The sequence below is a fragment of the Phodopus roborovskii genome, unplaced genomic scaffold (assembly GCF_943737965.1).
Source record: "Phodopus roborovskii unplaced genomic scaffold, PHOROB, whole genome shotgun sequence".
NCBI classification, from domain to species: Eukaryota; Metazoa; Chordata; class Mammalia; order Rodentia; family Cricetidae; genus Phodopus; species Phodopus roborovskii.
The window spans coordinates 820,257-827,666 of record NW_026125680.1 but is presented as its reverse complement, the minus strand read 5'-3'; the positions used below and the strand labels follow the sequence as shown (position 1 = coordinate 827,666).

Genomic DNA, 7,410 nt, shown 5'->3' with positions numbered 1-7,410 from the left:
AGGTTAATAATCTTGATCTCCATCCATCTGGCAGATAGATCATGTTGACCATGATTCAGTACAAACTCAGTCTTGCCATTGTGTGAATCTTTCCTTACAGGCCCAGCTTGGTTCTCCTCCAGTGTCTTCTCTTGGAGTTGTACCTGCATAGAATGAAGCTACAAGTTACCAGATGGCACGGTCACAATATAGCGGTTCACATTTACCAAATTTGGCCTTTTAAAGTACAGGATAAGGAGCTTACTAGAGAGTTCCAGAACAGCCTGAATGGGATAGACAGCTGAGTGCAAGGGCAGGCAATCTTAAACCAAGCATTTGGGGGAACTTTAGGTCCAATTCCCAGCACTGCAGCACAGGTTCAAATAATTTAATCCTAAGTGAAGTTGAAGGGGAGAGGTAGGAAAAGCTTTCTCCCCATATCTCCTCCATTCTGATCCACAGACCTGGATGGGGTAAATGCAGACATAGTCTGAACCCTCCTATGCATCACATACAAAAGTTCCTGCAAAGGCTAACAAGATGGCTGACTGGGGAAAGGTGCCCACTGGGCAAATCTGGCAACCAGAATACACCCCTAGAACTTACGTTCACGTAGGAGAAAACAGCTCCTGAGTTACACAGAACAGTTTGGTGTTCATGTCAAGGTGTCATGATTTTACCCCCAGGAAGGCAAAATCAGAAAACAATCAACATGGCTTTTCTTTCAGCAGGTTAATGGCAGTACTCCCACAAAATGAAGCACTGTAATTGCGACCTGCTTTAAGTTCTCAAAGTTGGAGAGGAGCTGGGGCTAGAGTCTAATCACTGCAGAGAACTTGCTGAGCAGAGTACGCTTGGCTCAAACCCTAGCACCCCTAAGTGAAAGCCAGAAATGGCCAACTCTGGGTTAGGGCATTTATAATCCCTCAAACAAAATACCATCCCTACTCATTCATATATATATATATATCAGACCTGCCTGCCTCTGCCTTCCAAGTGCTGGGATTAAAGGCGTGCCCACCAATGCCCCGCTTATATATTCTAACTATCAACTAGCAGACCCTAGTCAGCTAGGACTCTAGTTATCTGAGGTTCATGTATTTACATAGACTATTTGGTGGTTCACACCTCTAATCTCAGGGAGGTAGAGGCAGTAGGATGGTCAGTTTGGGCTGTTGCAAACAAACACCTTGCCTAGCACCTCAAAGCTTTCCTTAGCATTGTATGGGGGCAAGAGTATGGGTCAGAAAGCCTATTCTTGATTGCAATTAAAGTCTCAAAATTTATGTACATATATTAAAATGAGGCAGCACCTACCATGCCAACATTTACAATACAGTAATTAACTGATTTCCAAGCTTACGTAGCTAAATTGCTAAGAACATGAACCCTCAATTTTAGCCACAGCAGAACCACATCTCAGCACTTGGAAGGCATATGGATCAGAATCCAATGGCATCCTGGTCTAAATATTGAGATCCTGTCTCTAAAATAACCACCCCCTAATTTGTTCCCAAGCAGTTTGGACTGTAGAGACCCTGTCTGAGAAAACGAAGCCCATCAAAAACCAGCAGCCAGGCAAGATAGCTCAGCCAGTAGAAGTGCTTACTATCAAGTTTGAGGAATTGAGTCCAGTCGCCAATTCGTCCAGTCGAAGAGAAAAAACTGTCCTACAAACCATCCTGACCACATGTGGGGCATGGACCAACACACAAATCAATTAAAGCAACACAAACATCAGCATACCAGAACTGTCACTGGCTACCCGGTAAATTGTCAAGACTTCTCAATGCCCATTTCTCCAACACTTGCCTCCAAAGCTTCAGAGAGAACTCAAGTAAGGCACTTCCTTTGCATGTGGGAGGCCCTGAGTTCTTCTGAAGCTATCAATTCAAATCTGGATGCAGGAAAAGAGCTGTTTTCTGGCAGGATAGCCAATCTCCTTAAGCTTTCATAGGGACATTAGTAAGGAACCGAGACATCTGCCTGTAAAGCCTAGGTGTGACTGCAGAAACCAATAAAACATTATTTACAAAAGGTTTGTGGGAAGGATTTCAGGGGCTCTCAGCAAGGTTCAGTAGGCAAAGCCACTTCCACGGAGCCTGATGAGCGGAGCTGGATTTCCCAGGAACCACTTGGTGAATGGAGAACTGATTCCTGAATGCTGTCCCATGTGCACCCATGCACACAAAAGGAAAAACAAAAAGGAGTTGCAGCACAGTAAGCAGAGATGGTCTGGACTGCATGTTGTCTACATACCCCAAATGACAATGGGGGGGGTCTTACCTGATTTTGTTACCGGTTTTCATCCGAATCCACTGAGGAATTGGACGATTTTGCTTTTGTTTCTTGGCCAGGAATCGCTTGATTCTGAAAGTCTTGTGAGAAGACTAGGGGGAGATGCAACCAGATTAGTGATACCAGAGCCTATTCATGTGAGTCAGAGAAACCCCCTGAACTTAACATCTGGCCTGGGAAATATACTCCCCATCCTCGAAATACGGAGTCCTCCGAACCTCATTATTTCTCTGGAGTCAGAGTTTATGGCTTAAACAATTTGCCTCAGTTCAAGAGTGATAATTAGTGTCAGGTTTTATGCCTGTCTGCTCTAAAAACGGGCTTAGTGTCTGTGCTGCTGTTCTTCCGATGCAAACATGGAGGAACTTCCTGGAACGAGGACAGAGCTTGCTCAATACCGGCCAATCATTTAAGTCACTGACTCTAGGTGCTCAGTATTATCTACTTTCAAGGAACGTTGTCTGGGTCACTTAGATTTATGTAGTCCTTGACACTCAGTGGGCATATACCTTTTACAGGTAATGAGCACTCCCCTAAACCACAGTAGGAGTTGGAGATTTTCCTTAACAAAGTTAAGGTTAAATTCCATTTTGTACCTAGAAGCCAATAAACAATGTCAGTAGGCAATGACTGATGTGCTCTGTGGCATGTAGACGCTTCCACCGAGTGGCACAGAGCTTCTAAAGAAAGATGTCTTTAAGTCCTGTTAACTCTTAACTGTGCAAGTTCCCCTTCTGACCTGTGCTCTTTTTGCATGCCAAGAGAAAGCTACGGTTCAATAAATCAGCAGAGTGGGCCCAAGACTCTCTTTTTTGCCCAAAAACATGCAGACAACCGTTGGTCGAGGTTAAGCGAAGAATACTTTGTAACCCTCGCCAGCCTGCACAATCAGCAGCCTGACACCTCCAGAATAAACGGGATTGCTGATTTTAATGTCGCACCTATGACCAGAGGGGTGGCTTAACTCCCACTAAAACAAAAACCCAAAATTTGAAAATGCACCCGCCCCTTGATGCTGTGCATGCCCACCGTAAAGCCACGGTGGCCTCCGGCCTCGGGGAAGCCGCCTAGGAACGGATGGCGGCCGATAGTCTTACCATGGCGAGAATCTGAGTTAGGCGTGTGCTGCCCGATGGCGGAGGGAAGGCGAAGAGGAGGCCTAGGCCGGAAGAACACAATTAGAAGACGCAGCTAGAGGTGGAGCCTAGGAGGTGACGCGCCTCGCCTTTCCTAGCTCCGCCCCTACTCTCCCATGGGGCCGTGGGAATCCGCGCGAGATTTATACAAAACATAATTCTCAGCTCTCCGCTTCCACTAGGTGATCGGCAGAGTCTGGTGGACCTCCCTTCGCGCCTGTGGTAGTTGGCCTTCGAGAAGCGCCGAAGCAAAAGCCCTTAGCAAAACCCGGGAAACGGAGGAGACGGGACCAACGCAGTGGAGGGCGGGCGGGGGGGTTGCACTTTCAAATGCCGCACCTCGACTTCCGCCCTTCTTTGGGAGGAAGTGTAACGCAAGGGGCGGGGCTTAGGGTTGGGAATGTGCCTTCAGGATGGGTGGGCGGCGTAAGGGAAGAAGGCGCTGAAGCGATTGTTCAGAGATGAACAGCACTGTAGTAGAGGACGCAAGTTCAGTTTCCAGCACCCGTGTTAGGTGGCTCCCAACAGTCGGTAACTTCAGCTCCAGGGAATAACATGCTTCTGGCTTCCACGGGCACCTGCATTTACAATTTACAGGCACATATATCCCATGTAGACACCCACACCTACACCACCCAAAGAACTAAAAAAAAAAAGTTAATTAAAAAAAAAAAAGGCATAGCCGGGAGGTGGTGGCACACGCCTTTAATCCCAGCACTCAGGATGCTGAGGCACGCGGATCTCTGTGAATTTGAGGCCAGCCTGGTCTACAGAGCTACTTCCAGGACAGGCTCCAAAGTCACAGAGAAACCCTGTCTCGAAAAAGCTAATACATACATAAATAAAATTAAAAATAAAAAAGGACATATATCGGTGCAAGAGGAATGGTTAGTGAATAACAGCACTAGTCATGCAATCCTGACAAATCAGGTTCAAATCACTAAACGCAAATGCTCTGGGCATGGCTGTTCAGGAAATCACTATGTAGACCAGGCCGGCCTCGTACTTCAGAGATCAAGCTACCTTTATTTTCCAGAGTGCTGGGGTTAAAGGCATGTGCCATGCATAGCCTAAATTGATACTATTTGGCGAGGAACCAAGTTACATACTCAGCACCTACAATGAGTGGCTCAATACCACCTGTAATTCTAGCTCCAGGGGATTTAACACCGCTCTGACTGTGTAGCCACACACGGATACAATATATAGACAAATCTTAACAAAGTTTTCTTTCTTTTTCCCTTCCGCTGAGACAGGGTTTCTCTTTGTAGCCGTGGCGGTCCTGGAACTAGCTCTGTAGATGAGGGTGGTCTTGAACTCACAGACATCTGCCTGCCTCTGCCTCTGCCTCTGCCTCTTGAATGCTGGGACTCAAGGTTGTGGGACACTACCACCAGGCTAAATCATAGGAAAGGTAAAAGGAAGTGAAGTTAAAAGGTTTGTGAAAACATCAGTTCCTAACTCTAAACAATTGCTGAGCAGGAGGAAGGGCCCTCCTGTGGTTTCAACCAGTAGATCCAGTTTAGGGATTTTCCTCAGCTACTCTTGGCAGCTTACAGGCAGGAGACTCCCAAATCATCTGATCACCACCCTGCTCACATCGTACTCCCAGTTCTGATTACTTCCACTCGTCTCTATAGTCACCATCAAGGACTTGTTTTTTGTTGTTTGTTTGGTTTGGTTTTCTCTTTTTTTTTTTTTTTCATCCTTTTCTCTAGTGACTGTCACACAGATACAGTGAACAGAAGATGTTTGCTAGATGAATAAAGGAGTGGAAGAAATTTGACGGGGCGGGGAAGGGGACTTGACTCAGAACTGGACAGGCCAGACAAGAACCAGAGGGAGGTGCTGTCAGGAAGACTGCCCTGAGTTTATTCAGCTGCTAACAGCAAGAGAGTAGGCTGGCAGGGCCAACTCATTACTGATGGTTTGGGAGTCATAACCTTTTTCCTAAGGCCAGCTCCAATGACCCCTGCCTTCGTTTCTGTTTTGAAAGAAACCTACACTACTGGTTTGGTTATTGTCCCGGGTATTCCTTCTCTTAGATGTCTAAATACTAAATATAGTTTAGTGTTTCTTATATTTCAAGCAATCATTTGTCAACACCATTTGCCTGTTTTATTTCCTGGTCAGACTTCTATAAAAGTTATAAATGCTAGCTGAATCTATTCTCAACCTAATGACTTCTAAAATGCTGGCCATTACTGGTCCAGCAGTCACCACATCCTGTGACTCTCCAAGTATAGTAATTGAGTTTTCCCTTGCATTCAACTCTGCTGGGCATTCCCCCTTTTTCAATGCTGAACCCGAGGCCTTGCTTGCTCCACCACTAAGCTTTATCCATAGCCCTGTCCACTACTACTGTTTTCTTTTTTTAGTAGCCCAGGCTGGCCTCAAACTTACTATGTAACCAAGAATAGCCTTGAATTCTCAATCCCCCTTGTCTCTTGCTTTGAAGTGCTGTGATGTTAGGTCTGAGCCACTATAGTTCTTGAAATATTCTTTTGGACTAAGTAGCACCAGCATATTTGGTTTTTCTCCTACTCTATGACTACTTATTGTCTATTTTTGTACATATATTTTTATTGGTATAGGAAATGTTAGAATTCTTTCAGGCTGGAATCTAGCTCTATTTCTGTCTCTGCTTTATTTTCTTTGGCCAAGTGACAGAATCTTTGCCAATGGCTTCAATGACCATCTAAAGTTAGATGGGTTCCTAGATGTTTCTCAAGTTCTAACCTCTTCTGATGTATTTGCTCCCATGCCTACTTCCCATTTGCCATTCACTCTTCGCTATAACATGGTTTACAAATACCTGAACACTGCCAAATCCAACGATAGCTTCATACTTCTTACCTTCTTTAACCTCTCTGAGGCGTGAGACACGCTGAGACACTCTCTTGAAATTTTTCCCCTTATTTGGGAGTACTTTCTCAGTTCTGGATGATTCTCTTTCAATCCTTTTTAGGGGTCCCTTCTACCTGCTTCTTGAAACTGGCTTCTAAAAGCTGAGAAAGGTGGATATGATCAAGATACACTAACATTGCCTAGGGGCCTGGAGAGATGGTTTAGTGGTTAAGAGCACTTGTCACTCCTGCAAAGAACCTGGTTTGGTTCCCAGCACCTACAGTGCAGTTTACCACTGCTTATAATTCCAGTTTCAGGAGATCTGATCTTCTGCTGGCACCAGGCACTCACGTGGTGCACATACACACATGCAGACAGTCAGACACATAAAATAAATAAAAATGGGGCTTTAAAAATGCACTGCATATGTGAATAAAACTGTTGAAGAAAAAAATACTTTCATAAATGTGAAGAAATATAAAACCATAAGCTAGCCTATTAGTAATGGGCAACAGGTGACACATAGGTAGAGCTGGCAGGAAGGAAATCAGGCAGAAGCTCAAGAATGTTGGGCCCTGCTTGTCTGTCATGCTGCGGTACGGGTAGGGAAGTGACACCTCCTTCTTACCCTGCAACAGACTAAAGCTGACCTTCCCCCTCGCCAGCTGCAGCATTCAGGAATGCAGCCCTTGCTCCTTGCCTAGACAGCCCAGCACAGCTGACTGGGTATTTGGAGGTAAGGGTGACAGCCAAGGAGAGCTATCCCCATTACTCATCACACATATAGCAGAATGGGCAGAGGAGAGATGCCCCACTCCCACCCACCAACGCCTGAGACAGGTGGAGGAGCTAGCCATTCGGTCATAAGGGCCTGAGAGCTGTCCCTATCCTTCACTAGTTGCAGCACTGGGACGAATGGCCCCTGTACCTCACAATGGCAATATAATAGAGCTGGCCCTGATGTGGGAGAGCAGACCCTGTAGGAGTGTAGGAGAACTGGCCCCACCCCTCACTGCTGCAAGAGGTAAATTAGCCTGGGCAATTCTGGAGACCTCACCCTGGTGGTGAGGACAGGGGAGAGCAGGCAGGCTGACCAACCCTGCAGTAGCCCAGGCCCAGAACCAGGGTTATGACTTGACCAGACCCAACA

At 46.0% G+C, this 7,410-nt stretch overlaps 1 non-coding gene across 1 annotated transcript; it reads right to left on the bottom strand.

Moving 5' to 3' along the window:
- Positions 1-628: 628 nt before the first annotated feature.
- LOC127217465 (small nucleolar RNA SNORA69) lies at positions 629-761 on the bottom strand. Its single transcript, XR_007834100.1, has one exon. It is a non-coding gene; the product is annotated as a small nucleolar RNA SNORA69 (small nucleolar RNA).
- Positions 762-7,410: the final 6,649 nt, after the last annotated feature.